Consider the following 21,267-nt stretch of genomic DNA (forward strand, 5'->3'; position numbering starts at 1 on the left):
ACCCAGGCACCCCCGTCATAAAAACTTTTAAGCCATACTTCAGTCTTTTAGCTACTCATTGGTGGTACTGATTCTGTCAAGAACACTTAAGGGCTGGTTTTCAATCCTACCTCTTTGTTCTCTTTTTCCTAGTAAAGAAAAAGAAACAGTACACCAGTGAGTAACTTCCTTGATTCACTTGAAATCCTTTTCCTCTTCCTTACGATTCCCTTCTTCCGGATCTTTGAAACTCCTGAAACTAATAAAGTTTCCTAACTTACAGATTTGAAACCATGCTGCCTTTTAAGTAACTGCTTGTATGCAGACAAAACCCTTTTTAACATAAATAAGTAAATCAAAATATAATTTTAAAGGGCTATTTGCATTACAGTTATGTTAGGCAAGATGAAATTATCCACAATATTTTTTTAAATATTTAATTCCTTAATGAAAGATATTTACAGAAGACACTTCAGAACAACGTAAAACTCAATGCTGTTGTTACCTGTTTGAGAGGGTAGTGTAAGCAGAGAGCCCCAGAAGGCATGGATAATTTCTATGTTAACTGGGTAGCAGTTAAAGGATAGTTTGTTTTATATTATTCTTTTTTTTTCAATATATGAAATTTATTGTCAAATTGGTTTCCCTACAACACCCAGTGCTCATCCCAAAAGGTGCCCTCCTCAATACCCATCACCCACCCTCCCCTCCCTCCCACCCCCCATCAACCCTCAGTTTGTTCTCAGTTTTTAAGAGTCTCTTATGCTTTGGCTCTCCCCCACTCTAACCTCTTTTTTTTTTTCCTTCCCCTTCCCCCATGGGTTTCTGTTAAGTTTCTCAGGATCCACATAAGAGTGAAACCATATGGTATCTGTCTTTCTCTGTATGGCTTATTTCACTTAGCATCACACTCTCCAGTTCCATCCACGTTGCTACAAAGGCCCATATTTCATTCTTTCTTATTGCCATGTAGTACTCCATTGTGTATATAAACCACAATTTCTTTATCCATTCATCAGTTGATGGACATTTAGGCTCTTTCCACAATTTGGCTATTGTTGAGAGTGCTGCTATAAACATTGGGTGTTTTATATTATTCTTATATTTATATATGCTTTGTACCGTCTTGAATATAGGAAGTGTTCCTAATAAAAACATTTGGAACTCCCAATTCTACAAATGAAAAGACAAAACTGTTAAAAGATAAAATATCAGAGGGCACCTGGGTAGCTCAGTTGGTTGAGCATCTGACTTCAGCTCAGGTCATGATCTTGCAGTTGGTGAGTTCAAGCTCCATGTCAGGCTCTGTGCTGACAGCTCAGAGCCTGGAGCCTGCTTCAGATTCTGTGTCTCCCTCTCTTTCTGGTGTGTCCCCCACCCCCACCACTCATGCTCTGTCTGTCTTTCTCAAAAATAAACATTAAAAAAAAAAGATAAAATATCGGGGGGCATGTGGGTGGCTCAGTCAGTTAAACATCCAACTTCAGCTCAGGTCATGATCTCACAGTTCATGAGTTTGAGCCCAATGTCAGGTTCTCTTCTCTGCTGTCAGTGCAGAGCCCGCTTCAGACCCTCTGCCCCCCACCTCTGTCCCTCCCCTCCTCTCAAAAATAAATAAACATTAAAAAAAAAAAAAAAACAGACTTAAAAAATTATTTAAAAAAAGAAACTACTTGGGTACCTGGGTGGCTCAGTCACTTAAGCACTGGACTCTTGACTTCCATTCAGGTCATGATCTCACAGCTCATAAGAAGACTGAGCCCTGAGCTGAACTCTGTGCTGACAGCAGGGAGCCTACTTGGGATTCTCTCTCCCTCTCTCTCTCTCCACACCTCCCCCACTCATGCTCTCTCATGCTCCCTATCTCTCAAAATAAATTTAAAAAACATTTTTTAAGTTTTTTTTAAAAAAAGATAAAGTATCAGTGACAGCACTTGACCTCATCAGAAGTCCATGAACTAAAGGTTTTTTTCTTTCTGAATTAGTAACAGTGGAGATCTAACTTACTTCCTTTAACCCAATTAAGAAACAGGATGTTTCAACATTAATAAAAGGGGGGAGGGATAACACAGTACATATAATGGAAAGGGAATGGGATTTGGATCAAAAGACGGTTTAGAATATGTTAATATTCTAAATACATGACAGACCCTTAATATTTAGAATGTTTTGTCACCTTGAGTATTGCTGCACTTTTGAGTCCTCCCTAAAACTGAGATCATACCTAGTTCACAGGATTAAATGAGGAAAGCAATATACAAATGCTCATTTTGAAAAATAGGTATTTTAGCTTGTTTTTCACTCGGTGTTTTAGTGGCTACAGTCCATAGTCCTTACACCAAAGTTAGGAAAGTTCATTCACTAATTGATAAAATAAGCTAAAGCGGAACATAAGAATTCTATTTCTCGCCAAGAATCAAAACTACGTTGGGGTTCTTTACCTGTGCCACCAAATCTCAGGTGCTCCTACCACATTATAAATCCCCTTCAATATATGGACTGCGTCTCGTGGATCCTCTGCACCAAACACACATTCAGATGCATGTCCCTCCATTTGTCATGCATAATTTTAATTTCATTAAATCCCATGCCATTTTTAGAAGCATAAAAAGAAAAAGAAGAATAGTACACACCTGTGCAGGTTACACATAAAGTACCAGTTCATCTTATCAACTTTCACAGAAAAAACATAGAATTGTATTACCAAAAGATTAGGCACTATTTAACACAGTGTAAGAATAATTAATAATTAATTAATGCTATCAATAGCAATTCATAATATCTTCAACACATAAATTATTTTCACCGCTGACCCGAGTCACGGGTCAGCCAAAGATGGCTGCGTTCAGGCTAGTTGAGCAAAGGCTGGAGTGAACCCCAGCGTGCAGAGGAGGGTTGTGAGCAGAGCATAAGGCTCAAGACGAAAAATCGTGAACCAGATGATAACTGTCAGGGAAGATTTAGTTTTCAATATCATAACCAGAAAAATTAACCACCTCCCAGAAGCAGAAAGGAATCTGTTTGAACATGGATCAGTTTATATCGGACTTAATGCTGCTCTCTGTGGTCTAATAGCAAACAGTCTTCTTCGACGCATCTTGAACGTGACACAGGCTCGTATAGCTGCTGGCTTACCAATGGCAGTGATCCCATTTTTGACTGCCATGCATCTTACAAAGGTTTTGCAAATCTACCTTTGAATACAGGTGATTTGAATTGTGAAACCTGTACCATAACACGGGGTGGACTGGTTGGTCTTGTTTTTGGTGGTCCGTACCCTGTTTTCTTGGCTATACCTGTGAATGGTGGCCTAGCAGCCAGGTATGAGTCAGCCCTGCTACCAGAAAAAGGAAACAACTTACTGGACTAGAATTTCGAAGCTCATCTTTAGAAAGATGTTATTTCCCATTTTGCTCCAGACCATGTTTGCAGCATACCTTGGATCTAGACAATATAAGTTAGTTATAAAGGCTCTTCAGTTACCTGAACCTGGCCTAGAAATTCAGTGATTGTTAAACAACTCTGTACACAAAAATAAAACTGTAATGTATGAATAAATGTCTAGTGTATGAATAAAATAAATAAATAAGTAAATAAAAATAAACTATTTTCACCAATGTAAACACTGCTACAAACGCAGCATGCCTGCCAGGGTCACATGTCAACAGTGTGCAGGCTTTGTTTAGGATAAATCATCTTTTTTTTTTTTTTTTTTACAAGAAATGGATCCCAGGAATATTTTGAGGGCTAGAGTCAGAACATAACTCTTTTAAATGCTGTACACCTCATATTGTTTTATTTTCTATAAAATCACCTTTCATGCCACTTTTCAAGGCCCCCTTTTTTTTTTTTAATTTTTTTTTTTAATGTTTTTTATTTATTTTTGGGACAGACAGAGACAGAGCATGAACGGGGGAGGGGCAGAGAGAGAGGGAGACACAGAATCGGAAACAGGCTCCAGGCTCCGAGCCATCAGCCCAGATCAAGGCCCCTTTTAAGCAACTTCCACACCTCAGGCCTCTTCTCCTATGAAGACTTCTCTGGACACACAGTATACTCCAGACCTGGACCTACCTTCACAAGCAACTTTTCACAGATGACCTCAAGAATCATCTCCGGGCGCCTGGGTGGCTCAGTCGGTTGAGCATCCAACTTCAGCTCAGGTCACGATCTCGCTATTCATGGGTTCCAGCCCTGCATCAGGCTCTGTGCTGACAGCTCAGAACCTGGAGCCTGCTTCGGATTCTGTGTCTCCCTCTCTCTGCTCCTCCCCCACTCAGGCTCTGTCTCTGTCTCTCTCTCAAAAATAAAGAAACCTTAAAAAAAAAAAGAATCACCTCCAACTTTCTTCTCTTAACACCCTACATCTGATCTATCCTGTCAGCTCTACTTTCAAAATGAATCCAGAATCCCATGGCTTCTCCAGCACCACCGTTACCACCCTGGTCCAAACTACTGCCTCCTTCACCAGAAGACAGCGGTAATTCCTAACAAGGCTCCCGGCTTCCCCTCCCCCCTCCCCCCTGGAGAGTCTTATCCCCACACTGCAAACGGTGGTCCTTTGCTCAGACTAACCCAGATCAGATCCATGACATGCCTCTGGTGAGCATTCCGATGGGGTCCCAGCATACACTGAACAAAACTCTACTCTCCCTCTGAGCTCCTGTCCAGCTACTGGAGTGATTCACCCCCCACTCCAGCCCCACTGCCCTTCTTACTGAAGATATACCCTCACTTCAGGGCCTCTGAACTTTGGCTCTACCAGGAGTGCCACTCGCCCAGGTGTGGGAACAGCCCACCCCCTAACTTCATACAGGTCTCTGCTCACATGGCACCATATCAGATGGCCCTTTTCTGGGCGTGCCTTCACTCTCCATCTGCTTTCCCTGCCTTACTTGTCTTCACTGCACTCCTGACTACCTGACTTATTACGAGTCACTGGCATGCAGGTTCCAGGACACCAGAACTTCTGTTTCATCCACCGCTATATTCCAGTTCCAAGGAGAGCACCTGCCACATAGTAGATTCTCAATATATACCCAAAGACCCAAGGACTATGTTAGTTTTATCTTTCCTTACAGATTGTCACTCCTTTGTAGCTGGAAACCATGACTCCTCTTTCTGTATCACTCACTGTGCTGACTTCATAAGTAGCTGATGCTTGTATGTGGACTGGTACATAGCTCTCTCTACACAACTTGCTTCCTGAGTCTTTTCTTCCTGAGCAGCCAACTTACTCACCTTCTGGCAAGAAACATTAATCTCTGGGAGAGGAGGAATCTAAATTCCAATCTCAGGAGTAGAAATACAACTTTCAGGAAACAGCAGTAATAGGTAAACAGGGGACAGGAGAAAAGATAACCAGGTTTTAAACAGGAAGATATGTTGATGGAGGTCACCAGGAAGGTCAAGGATAAAGGAAAATATAATGGAGGCAGGAAGAGTGGGGTAGGTGTTGGAAATCCCTCTCCTTCTCCAGGTCTTGAGAACTGTGTCTTACAGTATACATGTCACAGGAAATATGGACTTTCATATCAGACAGAGGGTACCTTACCATTCAAATTTATTGCTGTAAAATTTTCTCCAGTGTCCTACATATAAAAGGCTTGCCCAGCCTAAGGATTCTTATGTGGGTGTGAAACAGATTCTTGACTTCATACACAAGACACACACCCAAGAGGCAGTGCCATATGATAAACACCAACAGACATAAATAAATGCTAATATTCTCAGTACTCATCTTCCCAAGCACTTCCTCTGAAACATACATTCCATCAGAAGGGTGAGGTACACTGGCTGAGTCACTGGTGAATAGATCATAACTACATCTAGGTTCATCAAAGATCTTCAACAAAACACTGTTAGATGGCATCCACCTGAACAAGTTCATTTTCCTGATCTTTCTGCCTGTCTTTGAACAGTCCCTGCCCCTTTGCTTTCTACACTTTTACTCATTGTGCTCAGCTTTCCAAATCTCCCAGGTTGGCTGGAAATGACGCTAGTTTCTATGCTAACGTTAATCTTTCCCCCAAAGAAGCATTATTGCAAAAGATCCCAAGACCCTAGTTTAAGAAAAGAAAACTTAAACAGCACTTTCATTCATTGGGCATATTTACTGAGCACAAAACATATTTATTAAGCACAAACTATGTGCCAGGCACTGTGCTGGGGATAAAATGGCAAACAAACAAGTTATTTCTGCCCTTCTAGGGCTAATGGCCAATGGAGAAGAAAGACATACAATCACATAAAATAAATAAATGCTCTCAAATTATAATAAGAGCCATGCTAGACAAGCATGGGGTCCTATAAGAACACATAAACAGGTAAACTCTGATGTGATAAAACAGAGAAGGCTGGGCTGAAGGATAAAGGAGATGACTAAGGAAAGTGCAGAGATAACAACAGCTAACACGTAGTAAATGCTTACTATGTTCCAAACACTGGGCTAAATAAAGCATTACATGTATTCACTCATTTAATCCTCATGATAACCTTACGAAGTAGATGCTATTATCTTCTCCATTTTATATTTGGAGCACCAGAGAAGAAGGCGCTTGTCCCAGGTCAGGGCCTAGACTACAGCTTGGAACATCTGGCCCCAAGGCTCCAAACCACTGGGCAATATGCATCCCAAGTCAGAGAGAACTGCGTTAGGAAACCCTGGGGCAAAAAGAAACATGTGGCATCCAGATTCCAGTTTGGCTGGTATGGCTCAAGTGTAGTGAACAACAAAGGGTTAGAAGCACTGAAATCTCAGAATCAAATCACAGATGGACTTCAAGGAGCTGGTGAACCCCTGAGCAATCAGAAGCCACTGGACTGACTTGACTACAGCATGGAGAGTGGCCTGGAGGAAGGCCTGAGTGGAAGTATGGAGACCAATTACACAGAACACAACCACCACTGCAGGATGTTTGGGAAATTTTGCCATTTACATAACAACTCCCATGAGAACTGCATTTGGCATCAGAAATCCCCAAGTTCCACGATGTAGCATTTGTGGGGGCAGGGAGACAGAAGGGTCCATTCTGAGATCAAAAACATTACGTCTCTTGATCCAAAACTGAATTTTATCTTACAATATGACCCAATGTTTGGGGTGCCTGGGTGGCTCAGTTGGTTAAGGATCTGACTCTTGGCTTTGGCTCAGGTCATACTCTCACAGTTCATGAGACTGAGCCCCACATCAGGCTCTGTGCTGACAGCGAGCAGCCTACTTGGGATTCTCTCTCTCTCTCTCTCTCTCTCTTTCTCTCTGCCCCTCCCCTCACTCACACTCCCTCATTCTCTCAAAATAAATAAACTTAAATATCTATGTGTATATATATATATATATATATATATATATATATATATACATATATATACATAGATACATATACGTATATACATATACATATATATACACATATATGTATATATATATATAACCCAACAGTCAATGATCAAAACACAAGCTGACCTAGAAAATATTTTTAGAACACGTTTTCAAGGATTTTAGCAATGAAGGAAATGGAATAGTATAGAGGCTTTAACATACCCCTCTATGTATCCATTATTATCCATCTATAACTTGGGCATATAACAAATTATTTATGCCTCAATTTTCTTACCCGTAAATGGGTACAATATTTCCTATTTTATAGAACTGTTGTGAAGATTAATGACTAGTCCATGTTGAAAATTCTAACACAAAGCAAATGTTCAAAATATTCCTTCATTTAACAAATACTTGAGTACCTACTATGCCCAGACGTGAAGCATCTAGTGAAAACCAGTCCCTTATCTTCAAGGAGCTTACATTTTAATTCAGAAGTCAGATAATAAACTAAAAGAGACAGTATGACCTGGGTAAAACAAAAGAGAGGAGATATAAGGTGACGGTGGAGGTGGCAGGGGTGGCTCTTTCAGTAAAAGTGGGCAGATTGCCACCTCTGAGAAGGTAATATTTGAGCAGGGACTGTAGTGACATTTAAGGAAAAGCAAGACCACCAGAGTAGCCAGAAAAAAGGAAGTAGTAATGAGACGCCAAATCAGATAGCTAGCCAGAGGCCAAATGCTGTGGCCCTGTGGCCAAGGCGAAGATGTTTAGTTACGTTCCAGAAGTGACAGGAAGCCAATGAAGGATCTGAAGCACAGAGGTGACGTGCTCTGATTTACATTTCCAAACAGGACTCTGGCTACTGTATGGAACAAAGAAGCTACTGCAGTACTGGCTCTCACTACAGAAGAACGGGGTTCAGGACACAGTGTGAAGGCAGAAGAGACAGGCCTTACTGATGGACCGCAGGTGGTCTGTAAGAAAGAGAGAGAGGGCCAGAGCGATGCCGACATTTGGTCTGACAAACTGAAAAGAATAGGTGAGAAAGAGCCACTTGAGGTGTACAGGGAAGAGAAAACACCAGTTCTGCTGAGGACATGCTAAGTTTAAGACTTCTTAGGCTTTCGGGGCGCCTGGGTGGCGCAGTCGGTTGAGCGTCCGACTTCAGCCAGGTCACGATCTCACGGTCCGTGAGTTCGAGCCCCGCGTCAGGCTCTGGGCTGATGGCTCGGAGCCTGGAGCCTGTTTCCCATTCTGTGTCTCCCTCTCTCTCTGCCCCTCCCCTGTTCATGCTCTGTCTCTCTCTGTCCCAAAAATAAATTAAAAAAAAAAAAAAAAAAAAAAAAAAAAAAAGACTTCTTAGGCTTTCAAGTAGGGTTAGGTTGGCAGCTGAGTGGACAAGTCCAGAGATCTACACAGAGGTCGGTCCAGACTGCAGAAATGAATTGGGGAGTCATCATCACCTCATAAAACTTAAAGCCTTGACCCTGAATGAATGAAATCACTTAGGGGTCCGTCTTCTCTGGAGACAGAGGAGAGATCAAAGAAAAGAGACAGAATCCTGGTGCGCTTTGAACACAGGAAGTGAGGAAGAAGGCAGAAATGGCCTGTGAGGGAGGAAGGCAATAGAGAGAACCTGGGGACCAAGAGACAAGACAGAAATGATCCAAGGAGGAAGTCAAGCTACGCCACCATTCATTATTACCATGCTTTTATTACCACAACCATTTCTGGCCCCACAGGAGGAATGAGTCCCCGTTCGGGTGATCTCCTGACTTCCCGAATAACTCGTTCTGCTCACCCTCACCTCTGTGCCCGAGCCCCCTTCATCCAGATCTCAGCTGGTTTCAAGGCTGTCTTCTGTAAGTCCCCTTCACAGGTTAGAAAGGCAGCTTCAGCACTGAAGTCTGAGTGGATCCCGCGCCCAGGATCTTGCATTTCTTTCTCCCTAGGCCTTGCACGCCTTTCCCCTCTGTCCTCACACTTTTTATTCCTCATGCTGGAGCCCAGCTAGCTTCGGAGAGCTGGAGAAGAGTAAGAAACAGGACAGCCTCTTTCACGTGAAGGCTTACCTGATGACCCTTATCCAAGATACATGGAAATGCCTTTAAAATGATTACCACAAAATGTCCTATAGGTTTTAGTTTGTTGATGGACCATAAGACCATCTTCTCTTTCTTAGAGACACTTCCAGTCGAAATTGGCCTCACAAAGTCTTCTGTTAAGTCCTCCAACTTGACCCCTTTTTTCCTTTGCTTTCTTCCCAACTTTGTTACTGCAGCATTAAGAAGCAGGAACAGGGGCGCCTGGGTGGCGCAGTCGGTTAAGCGTCCGACTTCAGCCAGGTCACGATCTCGCGGTCCGTGAGTTCGAGCCCCGCGTCAGGCTCTGGGCCGATGGCTCGGAGCCTGGAGCCTGCTTCCGATTCTGTGTCTCCCTCTCTCTCTGCCCCTCCCCCGTTCATGCTCTGTCTCTCTCTGTCCCAAAAATAAATAAAAAACGTTGAAAAAAAAATAAAAAAAAAAAAGAAGCAGGAACAATGTTTTAATTACTAAGCCCTAGAAAACAAGGCAGTCAAAACAAGATTGGTACTTAAAAGCCTTTATATTCTCCAGAATAAATTTGTTTATCTAATATTTCAAAGTCTCTATGTAGCAATTATACCGTTGTTGGCAAACTATTAAAGATCTTGCCTGCAACTACAATTAACTTATCATTGTGGCAACACTGTAACTTTATATTAACTTTTCGAACACAGCAATGTTTCGGGCTTGTTAAAAATCCCAGTGACGGGGCGCCTGGGTGGCTCGGTCGGTTAAGCGTCCGACTTCGGCTCAGGTCACGATCTCACGGTCCGTGAGTTCGAGTCCCGCGTCGGGCTCTGTGCTGACCGCTCAGAGCCTGGAGCCCGTTTCAGATTCTGTGTCTCCCTCTCTCTCTGCCCCTCCCCTGTTCATGCTCTGTCTCTCTCTGTCTCAAAAATAAATAAACGTTAAAAAAAAATTTTTTTTTAATAAATAAATAAACGTTAAAAAAAAAAATCCCAGTGACATCTTCAGTACAAACTTCCTCTTCCAAAAATATACCCAAAATATGAGGAATACTGCACAAAATAAAGTCATTTGGTACAACATTTATATTCCCAAACCATAAAACCACAACCCATAAGCAGCTCCCTCCCCTACTCAGAATAACATATTTCCAAAATATAGTAAAATGGTATAAAAGCATATTGCCAGAAAGTAGAATCGAGAAGATCTATAATCACAAAGTTCCTTAATCATTTAAAATAACAAACTTAGATTCCAAATCCTATAAACAATATCAACATACTTACTATATGTGTTCACTATTCAACCCCAGAGTAGTAAAAATAAATATAAAACGGGAAAAGACAAAACTCTACCAACTCTGAAATGTCACAGTGCCATCCTCAACTGGATATAAAACAAATATGCTAGCTATAAGAAACATTTTTTAAGATTTTATGTTTTTTAAAGTAATTTCTCTATACCCAAAGTGGGGCTCGAACTCACAAACCCGAGACCAAGACTTGCATGCTCCCAAGACTGAGCCAGCCAGGCACCTAAGTCGTAAGAAACATTAAACAAGCCCCCGACTGACATCTCTTCTGCCCTTCTAAGCAAATGCTCAATGACTAGGAAAGGAGATGCTCTGGAAGGCCTAGCTCTCGCTCAGTCCAAATGGCACAAAGACGGAGGAAGTAATTATAATGCCCTGCTATTCACAATTACCTTGCGGCAAGAACGGCATCGAAATAAATTTTCATGTAACAGTTAAGGTCAAATTACACAGAAACCGTACTTCTACACAGAATAATAAAACTGAGGATTTTGAGAGGCAGTATGTGCTGCAGAGAGGTTAAGAATGAGGTTCTGGAATCAAACAACTCAATTTCATTCCCTAGTTCTCCCAAGTTCTGGATGTGCGACCCCAGATAAGTCATCTGTGAAATGGGGAAAAGAGGAATCTCTGCCCTAGGATTACTGTGAGGGCTGCATGAGGTAAAATCTGTAAGTGCCTGATTGTGGCTGGCACAGCTGAAGTGTTTATTACTGCTTTTGTTGCTGTTAATTACTAATCATGGTTTGGTTTTTTTCCCCGATAAAAAGCATTTAAAAAGCTGCTTTTGTTCTTCCCTTCACCCATTGTGCCTCCTCAAGTTTATCCACAGTTATAAAATGAACTCTTGGTATCAGACCAGAAGAACGTCACAAGGAAACAGCAAATGGAGCTCAACCACTCACAGAGCTTCTGCTAACTCTGGCCATATAGTTTTCTGTTCTGCCCAAACAAAAAGGCTTCCCAGACATTCCCGACCTCTCCAGGCCCTACTCCTCAATTATTCACATGTCTCTCGATGCTTTCATAAGAGTCGTCAGAGTACTGTGATATTTATCTCTAAGGTTCTGAGAGCCTGGTGGCCTGGTGGCCTCCCAGCCTATGCCTGCTGAGTAACAAAAACTTAATTTCCTATAGTTGCTCTCAAAAACCTAATTTCGTGTTTCTTCCTCCTACCACCGGGATGTCCAGAGCATTCATCCCTAAGCAATACAACTAAGAACTGTTTTTAGCCTACTGGAAATGATTTTGATAAAATAAGCAACTGTTAATATGCTACCAAAAATTAAATCTAAATCCCTACCTTGCCTACCATACAAGCAGACGGAGGTAGCAGGCCCTTCCCCGGTCTCACTAACAGCTCTCCAGACTTTGCTAGCTCCCATCACAGCACTTCACGCTTCACTGGGCAACCACCAAAAGCAATCAGCACCATGTTATCAGCATGGACTTTTAAAAATGAACTCCAAAACATCTCTGGAGAATTGCCAAGAAGGCATTTAAAAAGGAAAGAAAGGAACATAAGAGAAAAGCCTGGGCACGGCTGCTCTCCCTTTTGGAAAAAAACATCAAACGCATCTATAAGGGCCACATGAAATACAGTTTAGATTTAATTAAGGCAACCTCAAAAGTCCAGAACAATCAGATGCAAAGCAGCCAAGAATGAGGACTAAACTTCCTACAAGGCTTCAGCTAGTCTTCTCTGCCCTGTTTGGAATCCAGGTGGTAGATTTTTTAGGTAATTGAAGATGTTTAAATCATAAAACGTAATAAAAAGCAGCCGCAAATACACAATACCAAAGGCCTCCTCCAACCTGGAGATAGGTGCAATTGTTTCCGCCTTTAAATTTATACTCCCATTGAAAATAACAATTGTACCAAAACTAATTACAAAAAAAACTTTTTTAAGAAATAACCTTTCGAACACTATCCTATGCAGCATACCAGATTCCACTGGATCCTCACCAACAACCCTGGGATATTAGGGTGAGTAGGCACTGGCAACATTTCCACTGACTAAATGAAAAACTTTAGGCTCAAGTGTCTGAACACAGAGAAGGAGCTAAATAACGTACAATTTACAAACACAGTCAAATCCGTGTAGCCACTAAGATCACATTCTTGCAGAATACGTGGGGAAATGTACCCAATATGCTACTGAGTAAAAGACCAGATGCTTGACAAAGGGAGAAGGGAGGTCAATGAACAGACTTTAGCTTTTATTCTGAATGAAATGGGAAATACCTCACAGTTTTGATGGAAAAAAAAAATCCCACTTCGATTCTAAAAGGATTGCACTTGCTGCTCTATTGAGAAAAGAGGGCTAGAAAACAGAGGTTAAAGCCTCAAGACTTGCTAGGAGGTTACCGCGGCAGCGGCTCTAGAGGGAAGAGTGGTCTGGGTACCTTCTGAGACAGAGCCCACAGGCCTTTCTGATGGAGACAGTGCAGGAGAGAAATCAAGGATGGTTGCGTGATTTTTGCCCTGAGCAAACCACAAAGACAATTTCCACTGAGCGGAAGGAGGAGAGCGCAGGGAAGCAGGACTGAAGAGAACACACTCGGAGTTCAGTTTTGGACGCGTCAAGTTTGAAATGCTTATCAGGCAGGAGAGATGCCAGGTAAATGGCTGCACACGCTGCCTTCAGAAACAATTCCTTCCCCACCTGTGTGGGGCTTACACTTTTCTTACAGCAGGCCTAAGAAGCAGTTTTAAAGCTCAAGTGTGTGATAACAGGGGATTAGCTAAAGAAATTACGGTGTATTAATATACCAGAATACTGAACAGCCATTACAATCATGTTCTTGAAGAATACTTAAAAGAAGGTGCTCAATAAATTAATGATAGATTCACTCATCTCATCTAAAAGAGGGTACATTCCAGGTATACATTCCAGAATGTCAGTTTAGTAAGTTGCCACATGGGAAGTCATTGTGTCAGATGTAGAAGAAAAGACAAAGTACGTTTGGGGCCTGAGGGAAAGGAAAGCAAAAGCTGCCTTCAAAACTACGAGGGGGCAGAAGAGGGGTCAGGTGCACAGCAAAGTCAGGGGCCAGCAGATAGGGCTAGATTTAGAAGGCTAACCTCAAAATTCATCTAAAAGTCGTTCTAAAGGACACACTCAGTTTCCACCAACTCCAGCTGAGTAAACATAGTATTACTTCCGGGGCACCCCTACTCCCCCAGCCCCAACACACACACACACACACACACACACACACACACACACACACACACCCCGCACCCTCCTCCAGCTGTAGCTCCAACTCCCAACTAGAGGAAACGTGTTTCATTTCAAAACTTTAAAAAAGTTTCCATGCCACTGGCACCCAAGTTGATTTCAATATATTTTACTGAACTCTGCTTCCAGTGCCACATAAGTCTCGTCTTCTTGCTGACCTTCTAGCGGTCCAGTAACTAAACGAGCTATGGACATGTAACTTAAAAAGGAAACATTCCTCTCCTTGGAAGAAGAGAGTGACAAGTGTCTAGAGGACTTCAGAAAGAGGGGGCGGGAGACAAATTTCATGGGCTTGTGCCCATCACACGATACACCCTGGTCACTGATATTGAGAGGCATGGGTATACAGCAGCTCTATTTGCAAGGTGAAGACTTTGTCTTTTCCCTTTGTTTGTATGCTCTTCCAATTACTTAGTATACATATAGTGGAGAGAGTCATTAAACATATAAATGTATCAAAGGTACAAGCTGCAACAACAGAACAAAACCCCAGGTAGCCACCAGACAGCTCTAGAACATGATTCTCACCCCTGCAGTGCCACTGTGTCCTCCCAGATCTCTCTGCCCACCACCTCATCTCTGAGGCATGCTGAATTTTGTCATTACTGCCTTACTTTTCTTCAGAGTTTTACCCTTGTGTTTGTAGGGCATAAAGAATATAGAGAACAGCTTTGTATGTTTTTGAGATTTACATAAATACACCAATTTCTTTCGCGACTCGCTTGTACAGCTACCATTTGCTTATCATTTGTGTGTGTGTGCACAGTAATTCTCTGTTGTGTTCTATTTTATGTAAGTGTACCATGATTTATTTACCCATCCCCCTGCTGATGGATACTGGGTTGTTTCCAGTTTTTTTCTCTAAGAAAAACTAGTGCCGTTAAGAGTTTAAATGCCCCAATCTTCAGCAGTTTCAGTGACTCGATGAAACGCACTACACTGGCAGCAGGCCACAGAGATACAGGACTGGGCATGAGTGAGCCACGGAGTTCACAGAATGCATGCTGACAAAGGGTGTGTTTAAAAATATCGAGCATTCCCTCTCTAAGGTTAGAGCACATGGTGTGGAGGAGAAGTGCTGCTGAAGAGCTGGCCTCATCCTACATCTCCAGCCACACTATGAAGCACTCTGGATGCTGTGTTACAGAGCTCATGGCTTATCCCAGAAAAGACTTCAGGAGAATTCACTCAGATTGTAGGTTACAAAATGCATTCAGATTTAAAAGAATTCCTTTCAAAAGTCTTCCTTTCTAAACCTCTGCTTTGTCCCCTCCTCCATCCCAAATTTCCATTAATGGACATGAAGTCATTCTTCGTACCAGTTGTGATGTACAGTATTCCATTTTGAAATGTACATGTGTGAATGAAAAAGCCTTTAAAAATGTACCATGTTAGTAATTCATGGCGGGGGCGGGGGGGGGGGGGAGACAGGGTCCCTTCTACCCCACTAAGATTTGGGTACTGAAAAACAAAGACCCCAAGCAACGAAGACTGATAAATACATAAAGGAGACTGACCAAAGGGCTAGCTACAGACAGATTCCTGTGGTTAAAGGCAAAGCAAAAGTATTATAATTTAATACCTAAAGGACCATGTGAGAACCAGCTTTACCTACCCTCCTGTTTTTCAGCAGGGAATTAATGCAGCTTCAAAGTCTTCAGATTTACCATAAATGTGAGCAGTTCAGCTATTAATTTTCCCCCACTTTCCTTTTTAGGAGCAATTACACACACACACACACACACACACACACACACACACACACACACACACAGCTTCCAAAGTGGGAAAACTTGGAATTTAACAGGATATTATTAAACAAAGCCATTTGTATGCACTTGGTCTCCAAAATGTCAAGGCAGTAACATTTATCTGTGCCATGGAAAATATTCCCTCTGAGACCAGAAAGTGCTTAAATAAAACTGCTACTACTCAGCTTTCAGATCTGGCACATTCCCTAAAGTACTCTTCACCCTCTTCTACTTTTTCATAAGAGACCTTATGGCAGGAACATTCCACTGCATTCCGTGTGCAATCAGCTATAATCCCTGTGAGCAACAGTCCAGGCCAGCTTGCCAGCACAGCAGTCTTTTAATGCAGCTAACACGTGTGGCTACAGCAAATTCATTTCATTTTTTTCAACAAAATGCAAGCTTTCTCCCATTCTTAAGCCCAACTTTTTTTTTTTTTAAATAAGCCACTAATGCTTTCTAATGGAGCAAGTAGTTTGCTTAAAATCTCTCACATAAAGATTACGTGGATCACATTTTAGCCAAACTACTAAGAAACGGCCATAGAAAACTGAAAACAGATACAGCAAACAGTAGCAGAAAACTGAAACCACCAAAAATCCTGGAGGAAAAGTCTCACTCAATTAATTAGGTTTCCAAGAACAAACACCTTTCAAAGGAACCAAAATTACCCCAAAACTGCTAAGCCACAGCAAAGTAAGTATTTAGCTAGAAAACCAACTCTACTTCTTCCAAGGCTGATTCATCAAATGAGGATTTCTGCCTCAGTAGACTAATGTTAACTTCAAAGTCACAAACTTCTCCTGCTGTGTGCAGAGAGGCACGTGTCATCGCCAGAAGAGGGTCAGGAATACCATACGTGGTTACAACACTATTAAATTCTAATACCCTGCAAGTTTGAAATTTTCCCTGAACATGCTGGGTGTTGAGTTTAAATCTCACTTACTCCACAAGGTCCAGTTGAAATGTCCCATCATCTACGTACCTTACACGTGCCCTTTGCCAAACTCACATGTGCACGTTTTAAAACCCCTACTTATGGCAATCATCACTTTGATCACTTTGACTTTGTGCTGAGCTTCTTTCGGTATGTCTTGTGCCTTCCACCACAAACTTTTGAAGACTCTTTAGGGACAAGATCCTACGTATGGTACATACAACTCTGCTTCCTGCAGACTCACATTATAGCAAACTCTCAAAAGAGGAAGGAAAAGAAAGGGTAAGGCAGAGCGGAGCCACTCAGTTTGCTGTGTACAATGGTTTTGAACCAAGTATGATGGAAAACCCTTTGGTAGTTCAGCACTGTGCTTAACATGGTCCATAGGCTGGTTGTCATGTGACCGGTACAATGTTCCCAGGCCTATCATAACCAAATTATTACTTTTAATAAAAACCATTTCTCCATTACTATTTTGTCAAAAGATACCTCAATATATTCAATAATTCTGGAGAGATTTTTGTGGGAGATAAGCAAGAATGAGTGAACAGAACTTAGATCCTCACAAACTATAAAATTTACGGTCCTATCCTCAAAAGGTGCACCACCAGAGATCTTATTTTCTCCTCAGTTTGCTACCTACTACAAGTGAAAACATGGTACATTCTCCAGCCAGAGTGAATATCATATTCGGACAATTTTATTTTTCCCCCTAAACTGACAGTATTTTCTATACAATCAAAATAAAAAGGTCAAAAAGAGAGTTATATATCTTAGAAACAATGAGCTCGAACACTCATATTTTATTACCCGTTAATAATTTCTTAGTGAGCTTTTAATCCTTATGATCAAAAAAATAGCAAAGTCTGAAAAATCTAGCAGACCCAGATCTACTTCTCAAACTATCCAGAACTACAGAAAATCCTTTTCATTTTACAACATACTCTTAATAGTTTTATTCTCCTAGATAGTCAATTGAGCACTTTTTTTGATATTCTATTTAGTACTCAGCATACCCATTATACATATAGTAGATACCTACTAATACATAAAACTGTACTAACTTATACAGATATTTTTTCATGTTTAAATCTCAAAGGAAACAACTTTTACAAATGAGCTATATTATTCAGGTATTTAAAACATACACTGCTGGGGGAAGGGGTGAGAAAATAAACAAAACACTAATCAGTGAAGACTGAAATATAAGCTACTATTATACCTTATCACTAATTAAAAGGGTAAAAAGCTATCTTAGAAAAAGATGCTGTTTGCACTCTCTCTGGAAGGAAAGGAAACACAAGTTGCTTCTAGGGAGGGGAACTGGTTGACTACATGATGGGTCAGAGGAAGTGTTTACACTTGTATATTCTTTGTACCTTGTGAATTTTATACCATGTGAATGAATGTTTTATGGAGTCACAAAAATAAAAAACTCGGGAGAAATTAATACAATGCTATTTGACTTTGACAATGAATATAAACTTATGACCAATCTATAAAATGAATTGTCATCAAGAAAAAAAAAACCACGAGTATCATTCTTTATACTAATAAAACGTTTCCATTTATTTTTGTTATATAATTAATTGATTTTTGTATTTCATGAATATGGCCTTCTAATACTCACGTTCTTTCTTTTTTTTTTAAAGTTTATTATTTATTTATTTGGGAAGGGAGAGAGACTGAGCATGTGCACAAGAGGGGGAGGGGCAGAGAGACTCCCAAGCAGGCTCCGAGCTATCAGCACAGAGCCCAAGGAGGACCTTTATCTCTTGAACCATGAGAGCAGGACCTGAGCTGAAATCAAGAGTTGGATGCTTAATTGACTGAGCCACCTAGCTGTCCCTAATACTAATTTTCTACTTAAAACTTTGTAGTAAGATTTTTAGGGTGCCTGGGTGGCTCAGTCAGTTAAGCATCCGACTCTTGATTTCAGCTCAGGACGTGATCTCATAGTTGGTGGGATGGGCCCCACCTTGGGCTCTGCACTAACAGTGCAAAGCCTGCTTGGGATTCTCTCTCTCCCTCTCTCTCTCTGCCATTCCTTTGCTCATGCACTTTCTCTCAAAATAAATAAATGTAAAAAAAAAAAAAATGGTTAATAATAAAAAAATTTAACACTCTTTAAAAAAAAAAGAAAGAAAGAAAGTAGCAACAGACACTGGGGAGGGACACTGGGGATTTCTCCTGATAGTTCAGTATGTAAAACATATCACAGAGAAAAGTAGTTCTTTTTAGGATCAATTCTGGCTCCTGACCCAGGATTTCCTAAAGCCCACCTTCTAAAAGAACTAAATGATTATACCAGCATTTTCAGAGGCAACACCAACAGCCAAAAATGCCTCCAAACTAAGTTACAATTAAATACATTTTTCAGAGAGAAACAAGAGCTCAATAATCAGGATTCAGTATGTTCACTTCAGCAGCACATATACTAAAACTAAACTGACACAAATTAGTATGGCCTCTGTGCAAAGATTTATATATTGTGTAGAACTTAATTCTTTTTTTTAAATTTATTTTCAATGTTTATTTATTTTTGAGAGCCAGAGAGAGCCAGAGCATGAGCAGGGGAGGGGCAGACAGAGAGGGAGACACAGAATTCGAAGCAGGCTCCAGGCTCTGAGCTGTCAGCACAGAGCCCGACGCGGGGCTCGAACTCACAAACTGCGAGATCATAACCTGAGCTGAAGTCGGATGCTGAACCGACTGAGCCACCCAGGTGCCCCTATATATTGTGTAGAACTTAATTCTTAAAATGAAGCATGAATAATACCATAGCTTAAATGAGTGGCATTTAGAACATAAACACTTGTTCTCTAGTTCAGTTATAAATCTAGCTCAAATTTTAAGAAAGGAGCAAATCATCAATATTGACCTTTTTTAAAAAAACTTGAAATATAATTTACATACCCTACAAAGTTCACCCATTTAAAGTGTACAATTCAGTAGTAAATTTTGCATCTTTTTCTTTTACAATTACTCATAGGATATAATTCATACTCTAGCATCTTTTAAAAATATCTAATAAAAAGGGCAAACTCGGGGCGCCTGGGTGGCGCAGTCGGTTAAGCGTCCGACTTCAGCCAGGTCACGATCTCGCGGTCCGTGAGTTCGAGCCCCGCGTCAGGCTCTGGGCTGATGGCTCGGAGCCTGGAGCCTGTTTCCGATTCTGTGTCTCCCTCTCTCTCTGCCCCTCCCCCGTTCATGCTCTGTCTCTCTCTGTCCCAAAAATAAAAAAAATATATAAAAAAAAAAAAAAAAAAAAAAAAAAGTTGAAAAAGGGCAAACTCATAGTAACAGAGAACAGAGGCTAGGGATGGGGTCAAAGGTGAGATATTCATTAAAAAATACACACTTTTAGTCATGAAATGAATAAGTTCTAGAGACTTAATGTGCAGCATAGTGACTATAGTTCATAATAACGTACTGTATACTTAAAATTTGCTGAGAAGTAGATCTCAAGTGTTTTCACCACACACACACACACACACACACACACACACACACACACAAAGGTAATTATGAGAGGTGATAGATACGTTAATTACTTTGGACTGTGGTAATCATTTTGCAATGTATGCATATATCAAAACATCACGTTGTACACCTTAAATATATAATTTTATTCCCCACTGGTAGAATTCTCTACAGAGAACATTGGCAAATGGCCTACACATAGAGGAGATCAGAATGGTTTCCCCAACAACTAGGCATTAACTTGTGTGTCCGGAAGAACTATGATTCTGCTTTATCACAAAGTTATAGGTTTCAAGACAGTAGAACCTACCAGTATTTTGAGTAATAATTTGCCTACAGATCCATATCAATTAATTATTAATCCAAGTACAAAATAAACCAGCTTAAGTCATTTTTCACCTAAGCAATTATATATAAAGCAGTTCAAAAGTAACGACTTCAATTTCAATAATAGATAATTTTATTTGTAAAAAAATTATAAGCAAATTATTACTGATAATTTTAGTAATAAATTTGTGAGTTTATTACCAATTGTAGCTATATCTGTTGTTCAACTCAAAGAATCACTGTAAGGAAGGAGAGTAAGTTTTAAGACCACCTTGGCAAGGTCAAGTGCCATTTAAAATGAAGAAAGAAAAATAATCTTAGAGCCTTAATAGATACATTTCACATCATGGTTAAGTATAAATCACTGCTAACACCTTTATTATCATTAAGTTTCAACTTAAGGGGCGCCTGAGTGGCTCAGTTGGTTGAGCTCATTGACTTCAGCTCAGGTCACGATCTCATGGTTCATGGGTTCGAGCCCCATGTCAGACTCTGTGCTGACAGCTTGGAGCCTGGAGCCTGCTTCCAATTCTGTGTCTTCCTCTCTCTCTGTCCCTCCCCTGCTTGCGCGCTCTCTCTCTCTCTCTCTCAAAAATAAGATTAAAAAAATACTTTAACTTAATAACTCTAGCTAAATTAGTTGCATTTTCCAGGGATTTCTCAATTGTAAAGAACAAAAGAAATAGTCCATATTTAAGTATACGAAAGCAAAAATCACAGGGCGAAGCACTTAGTGGATCATTCAGAATAGCAAAGTCCAAAGTGTTAATACCCAAATGTTCATTTATTCTGTTCACATTAAGAAGGGAAAAGAGAAAGGATAGGAAGGTGAGATATAATTGATAGAACACAACATGTACTC

The 21,267-nt window shown here is 40.8% G+C and overlaps 1 protein-coding gene, 1 long non-coding RNA gene and 1 pseudogene across 30 annotated transcripts in view; 1 reads left to right on the forward strand and 2 right to left on the reverse strand.

Annotated features, from left to right (window-relative positions):
- KIF1B (kinesin family member 1B) overlaps nt 1–21,267 on the reverse strand; it is a 143,078-nt gene that overhangs the window by 105,058 nt on the left and 16,753 nt on the right. The gene's annotated exons all lie outside the window — the stretch shown is intronic.
- On the forward strand, nt 2,794–3,537 carry LOC131505499 (transmembrane protein 126A-like; annotated as a pseudogene).
- LOC131505503 (uncharacterized) lies at nt 18,227–21,260 on the reverse strand. The gene is made up of 2 exons (XR_009258426.1): nt 19,890–21,260; nt 18,227–19,639 (listed from the first exon to the last, which is right to left on the reverse strand). It is a non-coding gene; the product is annotated as an uncharacterized LOC131505503 (long non-coding RNA).

This window comes from Neofelis nebulosa, chromosome 2, assembly GCF_028018385.1.
Source record: "Neofelis nebulosa isolate mNeoNeb1 chromosome 2, mNeoNeb1.pri, whole genome shotgun sequence".
NCBI classification, from domain to species: Eukaryota; Metazoa; Chordata; class Mammalia; order Carnivora; family Felidae; genus Neofelis; species Neofelis nebulosa.